Source organism: Sapajus apella, unplaced genomic scaffold (genome assembly GCF_009761245.1).
Source record: "Sapajus apella isolate SASKATOON/1434 unplaced genomic scaffold, GSC_monkey_1.0 scaffold9, whole genome shotgun sequence".
Classification (NCBI taxonomy): domain Eukaryota; kingdom Metazoa; phylum Chordata; class Mammalia; order Primates; family Cebidae; genus Sapajus; species Sapajus apella.
Window position 1 is genome coordinate 11090025 of NW_022436949.1, and position 10540 is coordinate 11100564.

The window sequence follows — 10540 nt, forward strand, 5'->3', positions numbered from 1 at the left end:
TCTAACACAGGACTCATTATATGCAATCTTAATGAGTCCATTTGCAATAGCAATGGTATTATATTTTCCAAGTTCTATTATATGTTTAGTGTATTAAATTCCATAGGTGCATCGTAATTTAAAAATCTAGTTTCTTTTTTATTTTTGTCCTAACTTCTTTTATTTTTATTTTTATGTATTTATTTATTTATTTTTAATTGCATTTTAGGTTTTGGGGTACATGTGAAGAACATGCAAGATTGTTGCATAGGTACACTATGGCAGTATGATTTGCTGCCTTCCTCTCCTTCACCTATATCTGGCATTTCTCGCCCTGCTATCTCTCCCCAACTCCCTACCCACCACTGTCCCTCCCCTATTACCCCCCAACTGACCCCAGTGTGTAGTGCTCCCTTCCCTGTGTCCATGTGTTCTCATTGTTCAACACCCACTTATGAGTGAGAACATGCAGTGTTTGATTTTCTGCTCTTGTGTTAGTTTGCTGAGAATGACGGTTTCCAGGTTCATCCATGTCCCTACAAAGGACACGAACTCATCGTTTTTGATGGCTGCATAATATTCCATGGTGTATATGTGCCACATTTTCCCTGTCCAGTCTATCATTGATGGGAATTTGGTTTGTTCCAGGTCTTTGCTATTGTAAACAGTGCTGCAATGAACATTCGTGTGCACGTGTCCTTATAGTAGAACGATTTATAATCCTTTGGATATATACCCAGTAATGGGATTGCTGGGTCAAATGGAAGTTCTATTTCTAGGTCCTTGAGGAATCGCCACACCGTCTTCCACAATAGTTGAACTAATTTACACTCCCACCAACAGTGTAAAAGTGTTCCTATTTCTCCACATCGTCTCCAGCATCTGTTGTCTCCAGATTTTTTAATGATCGCCATTCCAACTGGCATGAGACGGTATCTCAATGTAGATTTGATTTGCGAAATCTAGTTTCTAATATGGCAATGTAGAAGACAGACAATTTTAAATCAGATTCTATGAATTATTATGAAAATGTATTTAATCTGTGACTATCATATTACGACATGATTCATGTCTTGGTACCATGCATTTTAGCATTTATTCATAGAGTTAGCTTTACTAGTAGAAACAAAGAAATTAGGATTTGTTAGTGTCAAATCATCCATGGATTCTTTACTATTTTGGGGATCGTGAAAATGTGTCTCTCATAATAGCTATCTATAATTTTTTAATTAAAGTTCAGGCATGCATAAGAAAAGATATTTTCCCCAGGCTGGCATAAGTAATGGTAGAAAGGGAACCACGGAAATTCCATGTGTACCTAGTACCTCTCCACCCCTCCAACTATGAATACACAGACCCACACAAACAACATACACACATACACCAGCAATGTTTTCTGCCTTAAAAATTTCAAGAGCTAAATGCTTCCTCTCTTTAATTCCATTTCTAGTCATATCTGTCAGCACAACAACTTGAGCTCCTGTTCATGATAATCCATTTCCATTTTCCATATGACTTTTGGTAACGTCTTCAAGTTTTTTTCTTTTTTCCTTTTTTTTGAGACGTAGTTTCACTTTTTTTGCCCAGGCTGGAGTGCAATGGCGGGATATAAGCTCACCGCAACCTCCGCCTCCCATGTTCAAGCGATTCTCCTGCCTCAGCCTCCCAAGTAACTGGGATCACAGGCATGTGCCACCACACCTGGCTAATTTTTGCAGTTTTAGTAGAGACAGAGTTTCTCCATGTTGGTCAGGCTGGTCTCAACTCCCACCTTCAGGTGATCCGCCCATCTCGGCCTCCCAAAGTGCTGGGATTACAGGCATGAGCCACTGCGTCTGGCCAGTCTTCACTTTTTCTCTCCTCCAGGAGTGTCCGAACTGACTTCCCTGTAAATAAGATATAAGAAATAATCCTGCCCCCCAGAGAGGTTGTAGTTTTGTTCTTTTTGTGTAGTACAGCCTTCAACATTCTGTGTAACTCTTCTGGGTAGTGCAATTCTTCCACAAGTCTGAGGACTAGCTGAATAATTTGCTATTTCATTGATCTCATAGGCGGTATAGCTAAGTGAACTCATCCTGATAATTTTACTTTACTGAAATTGGGTGTCATTAAGCCAAAGGTTAGTCTTTGCGATTGTTTTCATTGAGGATTTCCTGTATTCCAAATACCACCTGAGGGCCTTGCCAGCATTGCTAAGATTAGTTTTTCATTTCTAAGGTCTTCATTTTGATGACCTGATCCCACCAGTAAGCTGAGAAATACAGTCTCATCTTTAGGGAAGATTTTATGGACAAGGGTGGAGGCTCTCATTTCAAGCAGAAGCAATGTAAGGGAAGCTACATTTATTTAAATTACAAATTTGAATTTCATTTTGTACTGCAACAGAAGCCAATCAATCTTCACAGGCAACAAAGAGTGAGAAGCGTATATGGTGGAATCAGCATATAAATGTGATGCAGTTTTATAGAAGCACTTGTTTTAAGAGCTCCAAAAGACTGATTAACTAAAAGTGCTTTATGTGAAAGTATTTTAGCTTCAGTAAGTTTTACATGGGCTACAATCTAAGTGTTATATGTGCTTAAGAAAGCAAATTTGACAGATGCATAATAAAAGATATTTTAAAATGTGTATTTCTTTGTGATAGAATCTAATACAGGTTATCATAAGTCAGTTTATTATTTCTAAACAAAGTATAAATTTTGAAAATTATTACGAACTACAAAGTGGAGATAATTCATTTTTCTGTATATGCTGTATAAAATACATAAAATAGATTATGTTTTAACTATGCAATTTCTTTGCATAGTTTTTTTCTGAATTAAATTTAAACTGTTAAATCTGGGTAGTGAACCCTTGGAGGCCATAAGAACCCAGAATAGTCAATTAAAAAAACAGATATGAAGGGGTATGGTACCCTCATACTCAACCTCAGACTCCACATGGAAAATGATCCTCTCTCTGTATACCCAGAGCCTGGAAATAAATGCAGAAAGAAAATACAAACTTGGTAGACAAGTGAACTTTAAGTAAACAGGAAATATTTATCTTTTACTGTAAAGCCATGGTTTTTTTTTAATAGTCATTTTTGTACTCCAGTACATTACATAAATGCTGAATTTTAGGCACCATGCGTGCAGCAAATGAGAATCTTGCATCTAAAGATTGCCTTTGTTTCTGACCTCTATTTACATGGCTTTAGGCAAATTTCTTAAAATTAATCTCAACCTCAGCTTCCTCATCTTTACAATGGAATGACAATAATTATAAAATACATGTATATTTAAAGTTAAATTTAAGTGCTTAGGAGGTTCTTAGCATACACACTTCTCTGTTATTTGAGGAGCTCTTGTTCTGTAAGTCTTGAAAAAAGACAGGGACAAACCTTCCTCCAAAGAAGTTATATCAAACCTGTTTTTTTTCTCTCCACAATCCTGTAATCTAAAGTGTGAGTACATGCATTAGTTTTGATCTTCCAGATATTTACACCTGGGTGGGACTTTGCATACTGAACGTCTCAATGACTCAGGAGCAAGTAAGAAAACTCTTGAAGTGGCAAGGACTATAAGACATACCCAGGAGGAGCTGCAGGAGTGGACTTGGCAATCCATCTGTGACAGAAGTGATATCCAAAGTTGGGTGTCTTTTTCTGTGATTTTTAAACCTCAGGCTGTCTCACTTCTGTTAATTTCTGTCTATTTTCTAAGACTATTCATGAATCATCTAATGTCCTCCAAAAAATCATTCTGCTAAAAACCTTCAAGTCTATTTCTGTTGTTTACAACCATCAACCATAACTGACATATTTGGTCTTCAGAGTACAGTGAGAAAGAGGAAAGATATAGAAACTCTAATGTTCTTTGATATTGATTTTATGTGAAATACTGTATTTTTAATTTAAACAGTTTTGTTCAACTATAATCTGTCTAACTTATGTTCAGTGAGTCCCTTCCCTATTAACTAGAGACAGTGTATTAGTTTTCAATCGTTGCTGTAAGAAATTGCCACAAATTTAGTAACTTAACACAAATTTATTACTTTAATTTTTGAAGAAAAGAAATCTGAAATGTGGCTCCCTATGCTAAAATTAAAGCATCAGCAAGATTGCATTTCTTTCTGGAAGCTGTAGGGGTGAAACCATTTTCTTTCCCTTCTCAACTTCTAGAAGTGCCCATATTCCTTAGCTCATTAACCTCTTCATCCATCTTCAAAGGCCAACTACAGCAGGTTGAGTTCTACTCACATTGCTTCACCCTAATTTCCTCTTTTGCCTCTTTCCTCCACATTTAAAAATCTTTGTGATTGCACTCAATTTTTTTCAGATAATTCAATATAATCTCCTTATTGTAAGGCCAATTGACTAGCAACTTTAATTCCATCTGCTACATTAATACCACTTTATCATGAAAAGTTACATATCACTTGTTCCATGGATTAGAATATGGATATCTCCGGAGGACCATTATAGTGACTACTATAAACTCTGATAAAAGATTTTTTGTATGTTTGTATGTTATTTAAGGCAGGTTAAATATAAGATATTTACTTAGTCTATAAATACTAATTTTAACCAATTTCACATATCTTAGTTTATTCATTGGGTAAAACATTTTGTTTATGTTTTTTTTTTTTAAATTTAGCGATCAGATGGAAAAGGGTTCAAATGTGTTTTCAACAAGGCTGTACAGCGATTCTGGAGAATGTCATCATGCGACTACATAATTTTTTTAACTAAAATTTATTTCGGAAGCTCGTAAATAATTTTTACAGGTGCAATTGAAAAGGTAACATGTCATTTTGTGGCTATTGAAATTTAAGTAACAGAGACAGAAGTTGTAGAAGAGATGGGATCTTAGGTATTACGTGCCTGTAGATAATTTCTCCTTTTATTTAATAACAATGCCAATAGAAACAGAGGAATATGGAGAAATAAGATGTTTTCTACCAAGAGAAAAACAATGAAAAAGCTATTTTAGGGCCAAATAAATTGAAGTCCATTGATATTAGTGTACATTAAGTTATTGGATATGTAACTATTGAATCTGGTTTCTATTACAAACAAGAAGCATATTGCGAAATATGGAAGAATACATGACATTAAAACAATAAAACATTTTGCATCATCAAACAGGCAACTGAACATAATTATTTATGAAAAAAACAGCTACTTTATTATACAGAATTACAGAATAATTTACAATTTAACAATGTTTCTCTACCAATCATCTTAAATATTTCAAAATCACATTTCCTGTTTTTCTTTTTCTCTTTTAGCTCTTGTCCAGGTTCTACAAGAAAAGTCCCTTTGCTGGCCGGGCGCGGTGGCTCAAGCCTGTAATCCCAGCACTTTGGGTGGCCGAGGTGGGCGGATCACCAGGTCAAGAGATCGAGACCATCCTGGTCAACATGGTGAAACCCCGTCTCTACTAAAAATACAAAAAATTAGCTGGGCATGGTGGTGCGTGCCTGTAATCCCAGCTACGCAGGAGGCTGAGGCAGGAGAATTGCCTGAACCCGGGGGGCGGAGGTTGCAGTGAGCCGAGATCGCGCCATTGCACTCCAGCCTGGGTAACATGAGTGAAACTCCGTCTCAAAAAAAAAAAAAAAAAAAAAAAAGAAAAGTCCCTTTGCTACTTGTATTTCTGTTTGTGAGACAGTTTTTCATAATGGTTAAAAATTATACCCATTTCAAAGAGAAGGAAAAAATGTGAGTTTAAAGCAAAACTAAGACTACCTAATGAATCATTGTGGTATCAATGCCCGAAGTGCCTGAAACGATAACTAATATCCTTCACAATTTCATAAACAGTCTCTACCCTTCTTTCAAAATGTTTTTCATAAAGCAGTGACAACAAATTAAAATTAAATACTGCATTTACTTATTTACTTTGCTGCTTTTGTTTGATGGTTCCACAAATATTAGAGTAATATTTTCACTGATCTTAATATATTAGCATGACTATATTTAGATTTAAATGTACTTGTGTAATTGATCTATAGACATGTACTTGTGTAATTGTTCTACATACATAACATTTTGTATTTTAAATTTCTTGGGAAATCTGTACACTGAAAATAAAAAAAATTATTACTATAAAAATAATTTATTTTGTTACTTGATAGTGATTGTGATTTTTGTATTGTGTGTAGTTTTTTATAAGTTCATTTCTGTTTTAAACATTTTACTATCTATGATTAGCGCTTTTTTGATCATCGCACTTTAGCACTATTTAACGATTGGGATATTTATTGATATTTAAAAACATAAACTCTTACACCAGCATATTATGCACACAATATTACATAAAGAAAAAATATGGTTCAAAGGAGATCAATCTCTTGGAATATTAAAATGAAATGGAAGTCATGGAATGAGATTATGTGAGTTTCAGGTTCAATCTTTATGAACATGTATGCAGGTTTTCACCAAAGGGCATTTTCCTTTCCCAGAACTCTAGATCAACACAATAGGTTAAATCAACTGACCTCATCCTAAATTCCTCCAGGCGATTTTATTTTCTGCAGTATTCTATTTAACCTCTAATCTATTTTTTAGGAACTCTTTAACCTTCTCCAACAAATGTGCAAGCCTTTAGGGATATTTGGAGTTTATTACTATTTGTTTTTAATTGATTGGTATTTTCTTTAAATAAAAAAAAAAAGAGAGAAAACAAATTTATGTGAGCACTCTTTACACAGTACATTGAGTGGTCAGTAAAGGTTAATTTTACTGTCTTCTATACTAACCAAATTGTTTTAAACTAAACTACTAATGAAATTTGTTGATAAAATTTGAAGCCACATTATCAACTGAGAAGAAGAAATCAGGATATTAGGCTGGAGTAATAATAAGCAATGAGGGTAAAGATAAATTTAGAATTTATAGTTGCAATTTTAAATAGAAACAATGTATAAGATGAGGTCATAGAGTAGATTGCTAAATGGAAGAAATAAATGAATGATGTTTTTGGAAGTGCAATTTTTACAACCACTACTGCCAATCTTTGGTGCTACTGTATAGAAGAAAACATTCTTACAATTTTCAAACATAAGAAGTTATAGCAGTCTATCAGATAATTTTAAGTCAGTTTAAAGAGACCTAAAATATGGGCCTATACCCTCTTTCTCTCTCTCTCTCTCTCTCTCTCTATATATATATATATATATATATATATAATCTATACACATACATATAATGCACACCATAAATCATAGTATTCTCTTAAGAAAAGAAAACAAAATAAGAAAATATCAGCTGTTGATTGCTACTAAATGGCAAAATGCTGGAATGCATTCCAAAAGATAAGTTTTATACAGAGAAACTTATATGAGTGAAGAAATTTTACATAAAAAATTATGATCTGTTTGCATTTAGTTTAGAATCCATAGAACTATTGCAGTCCTTTGTTAAATTTAACTTTTATAGACTGATCAACTACAAGCTCTTCATTCAAATGTTTTTGTCTCATGATTAGTGTGCCTGACATGTAATAGGCTCTAAATAAATATGTGCTAAATGAGTTCACATTATAACCATGGTTGCCATTGTAGTGAAACAGAATGGCTTAAAATAATAGCATGGGCTTAGGTTTTTTGTTTTGTGATGTTTTGTTTATGCCATAGTTCCTTACAAGAAGGTAAAAACGCTTGTAAGATATCAAACATTTAGAAAATTACCACAGGAGATACAATAACTAATTAAAATAATATGTTAGAACATATTTCATTTAAAACATATCTTTTGGTATATATATATATATATATGCACAACATATATAATTTTCAAAAGAGATTAATCTCATTTGAAATGCAATGAATTCCCTCACATAAGTAAGTTTTCCAATTAGGATTTATATTGAAAAGCAGTATAGTTTTCCAATTATACATGCATTATAAATGTGTGTTTAGAAAATTGATATTGTCACGGATCTTTGAGGTATCATCATCAGCCAGAAACCTCTTTGGCCATTGATGCCTTTGCTCAAGTTTTGCTCTGGCCTGCTGGGCTCATTCCACCCACTTGGCCTGACAGGTTGTGAGCCGCGGGACAGATATGTGAGCAAGCAAGCACAAGGTCCAGCCATTGTGCATAGACAGGCATGGCAGCTGCGGCAGGGTGGGAAGCTCCAGGCACCAGCATGGGCGTAGGCTTACTGTGAGGCTGTTGGACCAGACATACTGCAAGCAGCTTCCACGGCTGGCACCAGGGAATGCGGTGGTGCCCAGAAGCTGAGAGACGCCAGAAACCACAGAGCCCCAGAGAGGGTGTCACATCCCTGGCTCTGGGAGCTCTTAAGCCTGGGTCTGCCAAAGGGTCGCAACTTTTCTCTCCTTTCTTCTCTCCCTCTTTTCATCCACAATGTGGCAAGCAAGGGGCATGTTTCAGCCCTGTTTGTGTTACAACTCTTTTAGCTACATCATTCGGCAGGTTCCAAGTTCTTGTCCTGTGTACAGAAGGAATGAGGTAGGAGGACAAATGGAGAGCGAGCAAGGAGAAGAGGAGCTTTATTGAGTGACAGAACAGCTCAGAGGAGACCCAGAGTGGATAGCTTCTTTCCGCAGGCGGGGCGTCCCAATAAGTGTTCAGCTTTCAGCAGAGAGGAAGCCCACAGTGGGTAGCTTCTCTCTGCGGCTGGTAGTCCTGATGTCTGCTCAGCTCTCAGCAGAAAGGAGACTCTGGAGCGGTTATGGGGCAGGAGGCAGAGGGGCCTCCCAGCCCCCGAGAGCACAGAGATGCCAGGGAGCACAGTATGGCTGGGCGCCTGCAGCTGCACCCAGAAGAGAGGGGGGCTCTGCTCCTCCTCTCTCCCAATCCCTAAGAGCACAGGGATGCCTGGTTCCAGAGCTGCGGCTGGGTGGCCACAACTGCAGCCAGGGAGCAGGAGGCTCCTGCCCTGCCAACACACAAGGGGGCAGGGTTTTCACCCATTCCCAGCTCCCACCAGCTCCGTGGGGTACACGGCCCCGGCTAAACCTCTCACACTTTAGCCAGTGTCACAGCAGTGGCCAGTCCAGATGGGCTGCCGCTGCCATCAATCCCATCTCTGAATAGGTATATCTAACAGCTTCATGCTGACACGGGTGTGGTTTTGGGTAAAAGGGCAGTCAGATCTCTCTGAGTCCTATCTGTGGGTTCCCAGTAAAAGGGAAGTCATGGAGGGGCAGAGAATTCTATAACCAGTTTTCACAGAGAGAGAGAGAAGCCAGAAGTCCAACTGGTAAGAATTTTTACCCTTTTGCAAGCACCTCAGGTTTCCCAGTTCTCTTCCCCCAAGCTATTGAGCCCTTTCCATCCTGGAGTCCTGTGAAGGGGAGGCAGAGAAAGAGATTCTCTGCATGCTTTAAAATCGTCCTTTCTCAAGAGATTGCTTTTAGAAATTAAACTTTTGTGCATTTGAGGGGGGTGTCCTTTGGTACAGAGACACGATTGCCCATCTGCGAAGAGAGGTCAGAGAAGGAAGAAGCAACAGCATGGAAGAGCTCTGCAGTGGGTAGCTAGTCTTTGCAGCTGGTAGTCCCAAAGTCTGCTCAGCTCTCAGCAGAGCAGAAACCCCGGAGTGGGTAGCTCCTCTCTACAGCTGGTAGTCCAGACTCTACTGAGCTCTCAGCAGAGAGGAGAGCCTGGAGTGGGTAGCGCCTCTCCGCAGCGGGTGGTCCCAACCTCTGCTCAACTCTCAGCAGAGAGGAGACCTTGAAGAGGACAGTGCCTCTCCAAGGGCAGGTCGTCCAATGGTCTCCTTGAGTCTGGCTGATTCCGGGGGAAGCGTCGGAGGGAAGGAAGTGCATGCTGACTGGTTCAGGGGAGGCCATGGGAAGGCCCAGAAAAAGCACAAGTTCCCATTCTCATCCATCAGCCAAGCCCCCCGGCTTCACCCTTCCCTGGCCTGAAGGTGGGACTTCACAGTGGACCTGCTTCTTTTCACTCTGGAGCCTATCTGCCTTCCGGCTGCCATTGCCTAGGTTGTTTGTGCTGAGTGGTATCTGCAGGCCAGGTGCGAGGTTGCCCTCAGCCCCCTCTCAGCCTCCCTCTTGTGGTTGACGGTGCCGGAAATCTGGAGGCCGCTAAGGCGGCAGGGGTGGGACATGTCAAAGCTGCCCTGAGCACATGAGCAGCTGGCTGGGTCTTGATAGCACATGGGCTCAGCCTCCATTCTGCTCCAAGGTCAGAGTGGGTGCTAGGAGCCAGAGAGGCCAGACGCTGGGAGCAGGCCCTTCCCAACCTGCGGGAGCAGGGGCGATTCTGGTCCCTGAAAGCACAGAGACACCCAGGCCAGCAGCTGTGGCCGGGGCTGCAGCTGCACCCAGAAGGGCGGAGCTCCTGTCTGGGCTGGGCTCCCGACTATTCCTGGCCCTCAAGAGCACAGCGATGCCTGGGTCCCGAGCCACAGCTGGGGGGCCTCAGCTTTGCCCAGGGAGCACGGGGCTCCTGCCATGCTAGCTCAGAAGGGGCCTTGGCTTCCGCCTTTTCCCAGTTTCTGCCAGCTCCCTAGACCGCAGCCCCCGTGGAGCCTCCGCCACTGCAGCCGGCGTCATGGCAGCGGTGCTCCAGACGGGCTGCTGCTGC

The 10540-nt window shown here is 39.7% G+C and overlaps 1 non-coding gene across 1 annotated transcript; it reads right to left on the minus strand.

Moving 5' to 3' along the window:
- Window positions 1-4614: 4614 nt before the first annotated feature.
- On the minus strand, window positions 4615-4685 carry LOC116551431. Its single transcript, XR_004268928.1, has one exon. It is a non-coding gene; the product is annotated as a small nucleolar RNA MBII-202 (small nucleolar RNA).
- Between the last annotated feature and the right edge of the window lie 5855 nt (window positions 4686-10540).